Here is a 12724-nt window from a genome sequence, read left to right as displayed (position 1 = left end):
GACTTTCTTTAATGAAACATTTATTTATTTATTTTGATGTGACTGTACTTGAAGTTTTGAAGTTTCAAGTTGCCTACGTACTCTTCCAAAGAAGAGATCAAGTCATAACATAGTTCAAATGAGTGATGGTTTTGATGATGATTTTGCCGTACACAGTTTATGCTCTTGCGGGCCAGGAGCATTTGGTTGTCGCCTTTTAGGCTCGTGCGAACGAGGTGCTTTTTGAATTTGTCAAACGATCTTAGAGAAGCATTCCTTGCAATCTTTATAGCAAGGAGTCTTGACTGAGTGATTGAAGAAGTCTTTGGGGAAGAAATCGCGCATCGTGATGGCAACGGACGATCTTTGTGTCATAACTTCATCATCCTCAACACTTTCATGTAGCTTTGAAGGTTGACAGTAGCTGCTTTGCCCCCTTTCCGATTGGTGAACTTGTGGAGGAAACCTATGTTTCTTGTGCATTTTCTTTGGAGTGACATAAGTCCATCCTTCAACTTCACTTGACTTGATGACATGGTTTTGGAGCATGCCCCCAGCGGTTGAGGTGAAGATTTTGAGTTCAAAGAGCCAGAAGTGACGGTGGTATAGTTTGACTTCACCACATCATTAAGATCTAGCTCGATGATCCCTTTCTGAGCCAACTTCATGATGAGATCTTTTAGCACAAAGCACTTTTCCGTCGGATGACTAATGAAGCGGTGGAATTTACAGTACCTTGGACTGTCAGTACGGTTCATATCTTCTGGCCGTTTGCACTCAGGTAGGTCGATCACCTTTTTGTCAAGCAAGTCTTTCAACATGGCAACCACGTCAAAGTCGGGGAATGGATAAGTCTTCTCCTCAAGCTCCTTCAAAGTGCGTCTACGTATCTCTTGATCACGAAAAGCTTCGGTTTGAATCGCCTTGCTTCGTGTAGGGATTTTGACTGAAGTTGTGTGGACCGTCATTGCTTCCTTGGTGGGTTTCCACGTAGCCTTATCCACCTTTGGCCCCAAAACTTTGTCATTCTTGTAGTCAGCGATCTGTTCTTTCTTCCCATGACGGGTGATGCTTAACTCCATATCATGGGCGCGGGTGGCTAACTCCTCGAATGTTCGTGGTTTGATGCCTTGAAGGATGTAGTGTAGTCCCCACTGCATGCCTTGAACGCACATCTCAATGGCAGAGGTTTCAGAAAGCCGATCTTTGCAATCCAGACTTAAAGAACGCCATCTATTTATGTAGTCGACGACAGGTTCATCTTTCCACTGTTTCGTACTGGTCAGCTCTAACATGCTTACAGTACGACGAGTGCTGTAGAAACGGTTGAGGAATTCCCTTTCTAGCTGGTCCCAACTGTTGATAGACTCAGGTTCGAGGTCAGTGTACCAGTCAAAAGCGTTACTTTTCAGCGAACGCACGAACTGTTTGACGAGGTAGTCTCCCTCTGTCCCAGCATTGTTGCAAGTTTCAATGAAATGGGCGACATGTTGCTTCGGGTTGCCTTTTCCATCGAACTGCATGAATTTTGGGGGCTGATAACCCCTTGGCATCTTCAAAGCATCAATCTTCTTGGAGTAAGGCTTTGAGTACAGTACGGAGTCATACGAGCTTCCTTCGTACTGTGTCTTGATAGTGTTTGCGATCATCTCCTGTAGCTGCTGGATAGAGAGAGATCCCATGAATGCCGTTGCTTGGTCTAGCTTCGGTTTCTCTTCAACTTTCTCCGCTAGTGGCTCATCTTCTTCGTCGACTTCTTTCTCTAATAGGCCAATATCTGGGTCGACTTTCACGTCGGGCAGCGCATCTAGTTAGTTGACAAGTGCGGCAATCTGCAAGTCCTTCTCTTCCACAGTCCGTGTGAGCTTTGCGATTGCTTCATTCATTTAAGCTAGCTGCTCCTCAATTGAAGTTGCTCCAGTGGTCATGACTTGCATGGTTGTACTGCCGCTCGAATTAGCGTCGGAGAGTAGGGACTCTGAGTATTTCCTCGGGCTTTCCCCCCTTGATGCCCTTAGCGAGGCTAGGGTGATCACAGGCTCGTACCTCAGGTGCTCTTGTTCCTTTGACAGAGTTAATGCAGGGGCGGAAGCCGTGGCAAAAAGATCTCTTGCCTTACTTCGGGTTATGATGCCCGAAATATCACCACTTGCGGCGATGATGTTCTTGTTCTTTGCTTTGATTGCAGGAACAGCTTGATCCTTTCTTGATGCCATTTGCGTTTTTCGATGATTTGAGGATAGAGATGAGAGGTAGAGATAGTCCCACTGGGCGTGCCAAATTTGTAAACATGAAAAATTCCTGAAACAAGAAACAAGAATACGTGTACAAAATATATTTTTGTATTAATGATTTTGGGGTTACAATCTCTTTGTAATTTGATCCTCTGATTCTATCTTCGTAGGGTGTAGATTTGTGGATGAGTTGTTGATCCAAAAGGCCGTCGGGGCTTGATCTAAGGATGAACAGTTGATGAATGGATCTTCAAGGGGCGTTGGGCTTGATCTTGAAGAATGAGTGTATGAGTTTGTTGAGGTTGTTGATCCAAAGGGCCGTCGGGGCTTGATCTTAGGATAAACGGATGATGAATGATGAACACTTTCTTCAAGGGGCCGTCGGGGCCTGATCTTGAGTTGGTGGAAGTTCTTCAAGGGCCGTTGGGGCTTGATCTTGAAGGTTGATGGATGAGCGGATCTTCAAGGGCTTTTGGGCTTAATCTTGAAGAACGATTGGATGTGTGGATTTGTTGAGGTTGTTGATCCAAAGGGCCGTTGGGGCTTGATCTTAGGATGAACGAATGATGAACGATGAACACTTTCCTCAAGGGCCGTCGGGGCTTGATCTTGAGTTGGTGGAAATTCTTCAAGGGCCGTTGGGGCTTGATCTTGAAGGAGGATTTGACGAAAAACGAAGAGTGCTTTCTTGATCCTTCGGGATTTGCTTGAGAGCTTTAGAGTTTCAAGGCTTGAAGGTTTTGGTGTAATGTAAATTCCTCTTCCTTCCTTCCCTTCTTTTCTTCCTTTTCCCCTCCCAAAATGAATGTCTTGGCTTCTATTTATAGAATTCCAAAACTTGATTTTTGGATTTAAATAATCAGATGAAATAAATCATTTCTGCCAGGTATTGACACGTGTCTTATTTGATGACTTTTCCAATTTATTTCGATTTTTCGTTGAGTCACACGCTACATGTAAAATTTATGTGACATGTGAGCGTTGAAATTTTAATTATTAGTCAACATTCATTTCACCGAAATTTTGATGTCTACAAAATGCCTAAACGAAAATGTTGTCACTGTTTAATTGTATGACGTAGGTCATATTTTTTCAAGCTATCATGACCAAATAATGGTATGATTTTTGATACATTAATCCAAAACAAAAGATGAACAATATATACATGCAAAAACATAAAGTCTACTTTTTTTATTTTGAAGAAAAAAACATAAAGTCTACTTGTATGATGGTCTGTTTTGATGGTGCCATTGTCCTTAATGATGATATGCTTTAATGTATTAACCAAAGCAAAATATGTACGTATGTGAACATAGCGTCTACTACTTACATCAAAGCCATGCTTGCTACCCATTTGTTTGCATTTGGTGCTTTACATTTCATTGTCAACTTGCAAGCGATAATGATAAAATAAAGAGTGTAACTAATTAAGATGAGAATTATGCACAATCACAATTTTAAGGTTGCAAGCAATTTGAACAAACACTAAAAGCCAAACATAAATACTCATCTGGCTTTCTAATATTAAACATAAATATAAACATACTAAGAATTATATATACTAAGAATTACATAAACATAAACATAAAAAAATTACATAAACATACCAAATAATAAAACACACCAAATAAAATAACATAAACATACCAAATTCAAAAAAACACACTAAATGAACTTAATTATCTTCAGCTTGTTTCAATGCCCACTGGTGCTCTATCAAGTCAATTTGTCGGGCATTGTGCATGTCTGGCATTTGAAATGCAGTATATCGTTGAATGAGCCTTTCATTGTAACGTCCATCCCTTTGTAATGGCTCATGTTGCACGGGCTCATCGGTGGTATCATGAGCACAATATATACGTGTTCTTGAATTGTTCATCGGGTCTGGCTCATATTCATCAACAGCTTCATAATCGTACTCATCTTCCACAATCATGTTGTGAAGAATGATGCACGTCATCATGATGGATTGAAGCGACTCTACCTCAAACAATCTGGCAGCACCCCTGACGATCGCCCAGCGAGCTTGGAGGATACCGAAACAACGCTCCACATCCTTCCTGCACCCCTCTTGACAGCTTGCAAAGTGTTTTTCCTTTGCATTCCGCGGACGTGGCACTGTTTTGACAAATGTTGACCAGCGCGGGTAGATGCCGTCAGCTAGGTAGTATGACCCGTCGTACATACGTCCATTGACCTCATACGTAACTTTTGGTGCCTTTCCTTGCAGGACATCGTTGAACACTGGGGATTGGGCAAGGATGTTGATGTCATTTTGAGCTCCCGGGACCCCGAAAAAGGTGTGCCAAATCCATGTATCAAAAGATGCCACCGCCTCCAGAATGATACTTTTTGCTCCTTTTCTGTCCCCGTAAGCGCCTTGCCATGCAATTGGACAGTTTTTCCACGTCCAGTGCATACAATCAATGCTTCCAATCATCTCAGGAAAGCCACGCATCTCCGCCTTCTTCAACAGCCGCTCCAAGTCCATGTGTGTAGGTTTGCAGAGGTACTCAGCGGTGTAGATAGATTCGATTGCTTCGCAAAACCTCATCAGGGACTCAAGAATGGTTGATTTCCCCATCCTCGTTATCTCATCCACTTGGTCTGCAGATGCTCCATATGCAAGCATCTGCAAGGCAGCAGTAATTTTTTGCTCAGGCAGTAGACCCATAGCACCAAAAGCATCTTTTTTTTTGCACAAAATAAGAATCATGGTTGCAAACAACAATCATGATTTTGTTGAACAAATGTCGTTCCATTCTAAAACGACGTCTAAAGTACGTATCAGGGAATGCACTATTAGGAACAAAATAATCATCCAAGAGTTCCATACTTCGTCGTTGCCTGCTTCTATCAAGGTTTCCGGAACGGCTGGGCATGCAGATCTGAGCCGCAGCTTGGATGACTCGACGGGAATGTGAGGCTCTGCCCTTTCTTACTTCGTCATCTCTCATTTGACGCTCCTCATCCTCTTCCCTCTCATTTCTTACCCCTTGGGGATTGAACATTGCTTTTGATTCGTTAAACAATTCTTCCTTTTTCTGATTGAATTCCCACATCATCCTTGAGGAAGAAGAAGAAGACATTGAAAGAAAGAAACAGAAACTATGAATAATGATACAGATTTTTGTGAATAAGGAAGCAGAAACTATGAATAATGATAGAGATCTTGAGAATTTTGGTGTGAGATTTGTGAGGATGGATGGTGGATTATATAGAGGATTCAAAGGATTAGGTTGTGCATAATGTCACGTGGCATGCTGTCATTCGTTACAAATCTGATGGAAATCTATCCTCAAAGATTGTGAACAGATTATGACACGTGACATGCCGTCATTCGTTAAAAATCTGATGGAAATCTATCCTCAAAGATTGTGAACAGATTATGACACGTAGCGCGACGTGATTGGTTAATAATCTTATCAGAAATCCATTACCAATAATTGTATTATTTTGTATTATTTAATAATACTTCAGATAATGACACGTGGCGCAACGAGAACGATTAAAAATCTTATCCGATATTACAATTAAAATTATTTTGTATTATTTTATAAATAAAAAAAATACTAATATTTTATTATCTATTGCCAGGGCTATTGAAGTGTAACGGTGGATATGCAAATTCTATTATCAGGGCTATTTACTGTTCATTAAGGACAGTTACTGTTCATTAAGGACACTGTTCATTAGGTGGATTGAATAGTGCATTGACGAGGGCTCCAACGGTGGAGTTGATATAAGCGTTATCTTCCAGCTTTTCATCGGTGGTTCTTCCGCTCCATTTCATCTCTGCCTTTTGTTTGGGTTCGCTTCTCTCTCTCCCCATTTTCAACTTCTGCTTATGTTGGGGCCTAGGTTTTTTTTCCTCGCTCACGCCTTCGTTGTTCTTGCTGTCCACCTATCGCCTTTCTCTCACCGATTATCCACGGCCGTTTTCTTTCCGAAAAACTAACGTTGTCTGGTGAGTTATTTGCGTTTGTTGTCGCATCTGATTTCAATTTTTTTTTCGTTGTTTGGGTGTGGCTTTGTGATGCGGTTTGATTTTTGGTTTCAGGAAAAGTTATGGATACGATCTAAGGTTTGCTGGTGAGTTTTCTGCTTTTCTGATTATATGTTGTTTGATTTTTTTCGTGTTTTAGGTCTGCCTTTCTGATCTGCTTTCATATTTGATTTCAGCAAAAGTTGTTGTTCGAATTTTGGCCTTTCTGTCTGCAACCTTGCAAGCTGATTGCGATCAAGGTATATAAGTGTTTTTTTTTTTTGTCGTACTGGATCTTTGAGGACTCCGCATATCCCATCACCGATAAAGTTTACGCACGGCCACTTTTCCCTTTCTTCGTTTTCATAGCCGAATGTCAAATCAAGCGACTCTGACTCATGCATGTGTGTATTCTGTAAAGGGGTTTCTCAATCTGTTGTCTGGACTGAAGAAAAGGAGGATGGGGCTCTCGAAATTTCAGATCCGAGAAAAGACAAAGGTATAGATTTTGTTTAGTTTCTTTTTATCTTTGAATTCATTGGATTTGATTCTCATTGTTATTCGATTTTTCAGTTCTTATCAAGTACATACCTAAATTAAAAAGGTATTGAATTGGTACCTCCTAATCATCTAGAGACGGTATAATATTTGCAGGTGCAAAATCATTTTGGGTTTGCATGCAACCAAGCTTCTCTGATGCAAACCAACAGGTTAAGAGAATATTATGACCAATTTCAAAATTTCTGAGCTTTGTTTTGTTTTTTATCATATTGGACTTGAATTTGCTTTTTTGCTGTTTCATTATATTGAAGTCAGATTTTGGGTTTAAACTTTTATTTGGATTTGATTATAATTTTCTATACTCATTAGCTTCTGGGTTGTGAAATTTCTTATTCTTCATTTTTGGTGTTCATCTCCTCTGTCATCATCAGTTTTGGTGCTTATGTTGGGCTTTCATTTAAATTTTTTTTTTTTAACATGACATCCTCAAGGTACGGCGGTAGAATCAAACTCTCGAGGTTTGGAATTTTGTTCCCTTCTTTTTTTTGGAGTAATTTTTTGGGTTTCTTCTCGCTTTTGTTATGAAAATAAGAGATTAATAAGATGCATAGGAGGCTTCCATCTTTCTATCTTTCAAATATTTGATGATAAACTATTGTGGGCTAAAGCATCAAATTTTTGTGAATTATGAAATTGTTAGTCACACTCTGTTTTTATAAGGATTTTTTGTATTGGCTATGTGAACCTTTTTGTGCAACCCCTTTTATATTACAATTGCTAATTTAGTTGTCAAAACTCCTGTAATTTTGTTCTCAAAACAATTGTTAGTCACACTCTGTTTTCATAGGTTACTCCATCAAAACTCCTGTAATTTTGTTCTCAAAACAATTGTTAGTCACACTCTGTTTTTATAGGTTACTCCATCAAAACTCCTACCCAAACTGATTTGTTCTCAAAACAATCTCATAAAATAACAATAGTGAACCACTAACAGAACTTCAACTCAAACTGTTCTTTGGTTGCTGAAAAAAAGGTTTGAAAAGAAAATGAAATAACAGAAATTAAATCTTAGCTTTTAATTGGCTATAATGGAGAGAGTTATCCTGTAATTTTGCTTAGCATAATTTAATTGATTGACTAATTTGGGTTATTCTATAGTTCTTTAGTAATAGGAGCAACTAAAATCATGTTATTCAAATTTGTACTTTTTTTTTCAGTCTTCTCAGCAACCAAATGGAGTGTTAGGTATTTTGAAAATATTTATGTGCATTGAATTAGGTAAATTTTTTTGTTCAATTTGAAATCCAAAATAATATAGAAGATGAGAATAATTTTTATTTTAGGTTTCTTCAGAATGGCTGGAGTTTGGATTTGCATATGTTCAAGCGATTTATTTGTTTGATCTTATGGATATTGAGGTATGAATCGGTAGAAGATTGTGCAGACGATGATGAAGCAAAGCAGGTGATTTATAATAAGTGACTTTTTCTTTGTTCTTTATTGTGCTATAGATTGGAATTTATCATTGTACATTGTTTTTTAATTTTTCTGTGCAATTTTATGGTCGGATTTTCTGCAGTGTGTATGAAAATCATTTGAATGCTGAGAACCTATTATATTCGCAACATGACACAAGAGATCAACACCTTCATCCGTATGTAAGTTTCCCTGATAAATACTTTGGACAAATGCTTTATGAATTTGAGTTTTTATCTTCTGATTATTTTTTGCAAAGGTGGTATTAATTTTCCTTTGACTAGAAATTTAGAGGCTTAAGGTACAATTTTTCTAATTTTCTGATTCTGGGGTACTGCGTGGAGTGCTAATATACTGTTTTTCTGGGATTTTTGGTCTTTGGAATGGGTATGTTCTGTTTTTAACGTTTCGGTTCTCACGTGTTCTGTTCTTTTATTCTGTTGTCTGTCTGCTTCCACGTTGCTTCTTAATTTTCATTTTTCAATGTTGGGTGATGGAAATTTGTAAAAATAGTTGTAGTTTCTGAAAAAGTTGGGGTTTTAGTTATATTTCCATTGTAATCCCAATTGTAAGACTGAAAAAAGAATTGAAATGATGGTTTTTTTTCTTTTTTCAATTTCTCTTAAATGTTTTTCTTGAATTTAAAAGCATCTTTCCCGATTTGTTACAATGGTTCTATTCTCTCTAATTAGTTCTTTTATATTCTCTCCAACCTTTTTATCTAATTTTATTTTTCATTTTTGTGGTGGCTTTCTACAGAAGTTAGCTTGAGATTTTCACATGACATGGATGATGAGTATGAGAAAACTCATCTGGGGAATGAACCTGTCAAGGTATATGCAAAAATCATTCCTGGGGTTCATATGGAAGTATGAATTTTCTTTTAGCATATAACATTGACGCAATAATTTATCTCATGGATTGTAAGATATCTTACGGATTTTACCTCCCTGGCAAACAACGGCTGATGTCACTTTTGAGAAGCTGAGATCAGCTTACGGCATGTCACAACAGTCCCACAAGCAGATGCCCAACCTGTATACATCACATGGGGCAAGTTTCAATCTTTTTAGCTTCCAATTAATATTTCGTGCTGAAATTTGATTGAATTTAATTTGGGTGTTTGGTGTCATATTGCTTAAGTCGAATTGCAACTTGGGTAATGAGAAAAAAAAAGTGGATTTGATCTCTGGTTACAAGGTGACTTCACCTCTCTCTCTCTCTCTCTCTCTCTCTCTCTCTCTCTCTCTAAAACTCAATTTTGAAGTTGTCCTCCATATTTTTTTTTTCACTGTTAGCATGGGTCCTCTGAATATCAGCTTTTTATTTTGTCTTATGGTTTTATCATTGTACATCATGGTTGTCTGTCTTTGTTTTCTTATGCAGTTGCATGGAAAGCTGTGCAAGTCACTCTCTCTGCCATTTATTGCAAAATAATGTCAATTTTTCCTTCTCTGGAAGCAGCTCGACATTGGAGCAAGTTTGGTATCCAAAATGTATGTTCGTTGCATGTAGCACTTGAAACGAGTTAAGAATGTTCTTCAGCATTGCTCAAAATGTAGTAAACTTTATTTGGTAGGTATTCCCTCAATATTGCATTTGTAATTTTTGCAGTATTGCTACTCCAACTTTTCAAGTGAAAAATTAATTCCCCCCTCTATTGTGGAGGAATAGATTTCTGTTTTGGTGTTTAAAGTTGTTTCATTCATGATGAGTTTGTGTATAAATTGTACTATGTGTATAATGGGCAAATTATTTTTTATCGTTTAGGCTGTAATGGAATCGCAAATTTGTCAAGTATATCCTAGATTCTTGGTTGCATAGTCACCTACCCACAACTATTGCCTTCTGTTTCTTGATTGGATGGAATTTTATAATTTCTAGATCTACTGTTCCAATGCATTTGACATGTTAAAGTGGAGTTGCATATCATTTTTATGGTTCACATAATTCATTATCTTACTAGCTTGGCAATTAAGTGATGCATTTTACCGCTCAGGTGATGTCAATGGGTCTTGAAGTTGTTGCAGCAAGCTTTAATTCATCAGTGTCTTGATCATTGTACCTATCTTTTGGTCGAACGGTGATGGGAGTAATAATTTTAAATTTTACATCTTGAAGACTAATTTTAAGTTGTTTTATGATGTTTATGAATGCCCTTTAGATTTCCACATTTGTTGGTTTCATTTCTATAGTTCTATGGGTGATACGATTAGAGGTACCATAGGAAGTTGTAGAATTTCATGTGCACTATTAAGGTTGGACTCCTCTCACCACTTAGAGCAACTCCACCCCTATCCACTTTGCGCCAGCACCCAGTCCATTTATCCACTTAATTGAACAGTAACAGACTCAATGAACAGTAATAGGCCAAAGCATCTCCACCCCAAAAAAAAATGTGCTGGCACATAGTCTAAAAATGCGCTGGCACAAACGATCTCCACCCCTACAAAATGCGCTGGCACCCAGTCCATTTAAAATATTAAATAATTTTTTTATAAAATAATAAAAATAAATAGTTTTAATTTCGGATAGGATTTTTAACCAATCTCGTCACGCCACGTGTCATTATCCGAACGTACTATTTTTTGAATAGATTTCCGCTAAGATTTTCAACCAATCCCAACATTCACACAACGTAACATCTTCACTGAGCTTCCACGAAGTCATTTTTTCCTCTCAAAGTGTACAAAATATTCAAATGTAGAAAGTGTAGAAAATATTGAAATGTGGTGTAAGGTGGAAGATGAGGGTTAGGTATTTATAGAAAAAAAAAATTTAATTTTTTAAAATTTTTCTGTATTTTTTTAAAAAATTTTGACATTTTTTAATTAATTTTTAATAAATTTTAATGTTGTAATTAATCGGGACCGTTGGATTTGAAAAATAATCAAATCCAACAGCCAACACGATGCCACGTGGCCAACGGTCAAATTTCTGACCGTTGGGCCTTTTTTTTTTTTTTTAAATTTTTGGTGAAATAAACGTGGACCGTTGATCTGTGATCGGACGGTCCAATTTAAAATTGAAATTGAAATTTTTTTTACCGTTGGAAATCCAACGGCCTAAAAAACTAGCCGTTGGAAATCCAACGGCTCTGAGGAGGCCACGTATCCTTCACCCCGGTCGACTGCAAGTGGACCTGCATGCGGGCCCCAGCGCCTACACAGCCTGTCGGCTACTCGCCTGGGCACCCGCGTGTGTTGCACGCGCCAGAAACAGACCGGCTCCTGGGTCTGTCCATTTTGGGCTGGGCTGTTGACTGGCACGGGCTGGGTGCCAGTCAATTGTGCGGGCTGGAGCTCATTCCTTGCATGCCGGGCTGATTTCTTCACTGGGTGCCAGTCCTTGCATGCCGGGCTGGACTTGCTCTTACGTTTACTATGCCACTTTCATGTTTTTGTACCCAATTTCAATTATCTAATTATTAAATACTTTTTGTTATATTTGTTTTATGAAGAGAATAATGTTGCATAATTTTTCATACAATTTTCATGCCCTCGGCAACGTGTGGGTACAATTTCTAGCGATCTACTATGTAACATCCCACATCGTCAAAGGGAGTGAATCTTGTAAGTTTTATATTTATATTCTTATCTCTACCTAGCAAGAGGCCTTTTGGAAGCTCACTGGTTTCAGGTTCCGTAGAAACTCCAAAGTTAAGCAAGTTCGCGTGAAAGCATTTCCAAGATGGGTGATCCTATTGGGAAGTTCTTGTATGAGTTCTCAGAAACAAAATCGTGAGGGCTTAGTCAGGGTCCAAAGCGGGCAATATCGTGCTACAGTGGAGTCGAGCCTGGGATGTGGTGGGGGCCCAGGTCAGGATGTGACAATTTGGTATTAGAGTCAATCTCTGGCTGGATGTGTGTCAACGAGGACGTCGGGCCCTAAGGGGGGTTGATTATAACATCCCACATCGTCTAAAGAAGTGGATCCTATAAGTCTTATATGTACATTCTCATCTCTACCTAGCACGATGTCTTTTGGGAGCTCACTGGCTTCGGGTTCTGTAGGAACTTCGAAGTTAAGCGAGTTCGTGCGAGAGCATTCCCAGGATGGATGACCCCTTTAGGAAATTCTCATGTGAGTTCCCAGAAACAAAACCATGAGGGCGTGGTCGGGGCCCAAAGCGAACAATATCGTGCTATGGTGGAGTCAAGCTCGGGATGTTGTGAGGGCTCAGGCTGGGACGTGACATACTTATTAAAGCAATTTTTTGTATCCTTACAACTTTCAATAAAAATAACTAAGTCAAAAATAATTTTTGTAACCACACATCTATCAAGCAATAACCTCGAGTTAATCACACTAAACACTCATTGAGGTTGATTGAGTTTTCACAAAACTTTCTCACATTTGAAACATTACACAAACCATCCCTCAAGTTTTAATTTACTTTCACATAACCCGTTCAGTTAAAATTTGGCTTATAAATTTACTAATTTACCTTTATCAATTACTTGAAACTAATACAGAAAAACTTTATAATTATATAAAAATTAAAATTCATTAAACACTTCAAATAAAAAGGTGAATTCGAACCACATTA

General features: G+C 38.5%; 1 long non-coding RNA gene across 8 annotated transcripts; it reads left to right on the top strand.

The window, feature by feature from the left end:
• The first annotated feature begins 5933 nt into the window (after nt 1–5933).
• LOC103956272 lies at nt 5934–9975 on the top strand. 8 transcript variants are annotated; one of them, XR_007252252.1, is made up of 11 exons: nt 5934–6180; nt 6274–6305; nt 6396–6458; nt 6620–6697; nt 6853–6908; nt 7191–7944; nt 8043–8163; nt 8279–8357; nt 8935–9008; nt 9104–9375; nt 9562–9975. It is a non-coding gene; the product is annotated as an uncharacterized LOC103956272 (long non-coding RNA). The 8 variants fall into 8 exon arrangements; XR_007252253.1 differs by having other exon boundaries at nt 5943–6180; nt 7917–7944; XR_007252255.1 differs by having other exon boundaries at nt 5943–6180; nt 7191–7217; nt 8053–8163.
• Nucleotides 9976–12724: the final 2749 nt, after the last annotated feature.

The sequence above is a fragment of a genome, unplaced genomic scaffold (genome assembly GCF_019419815.1).
Source record: "Pyrus x bretschneideri cultivar Hongxiangsu unplaced genomic scaffold, Pyrus_bretschneideri_v1 Contig47, whole genome shotgun sequence".
In the NCBI taxonomy this organism is placed as follows: domain Eukaryota; kingdom Viridiplantae; phylum Streptophyta; class Magnoliopsida; order Rosales; family Rosaceae; genus Pyrus; species Pyrus x bretschneideri.
The sequence above is the reverse complement of the archived record's forward strand: the minus strand, read 5'-3'. Positions and strand labels throughout refer to the sequence as shown.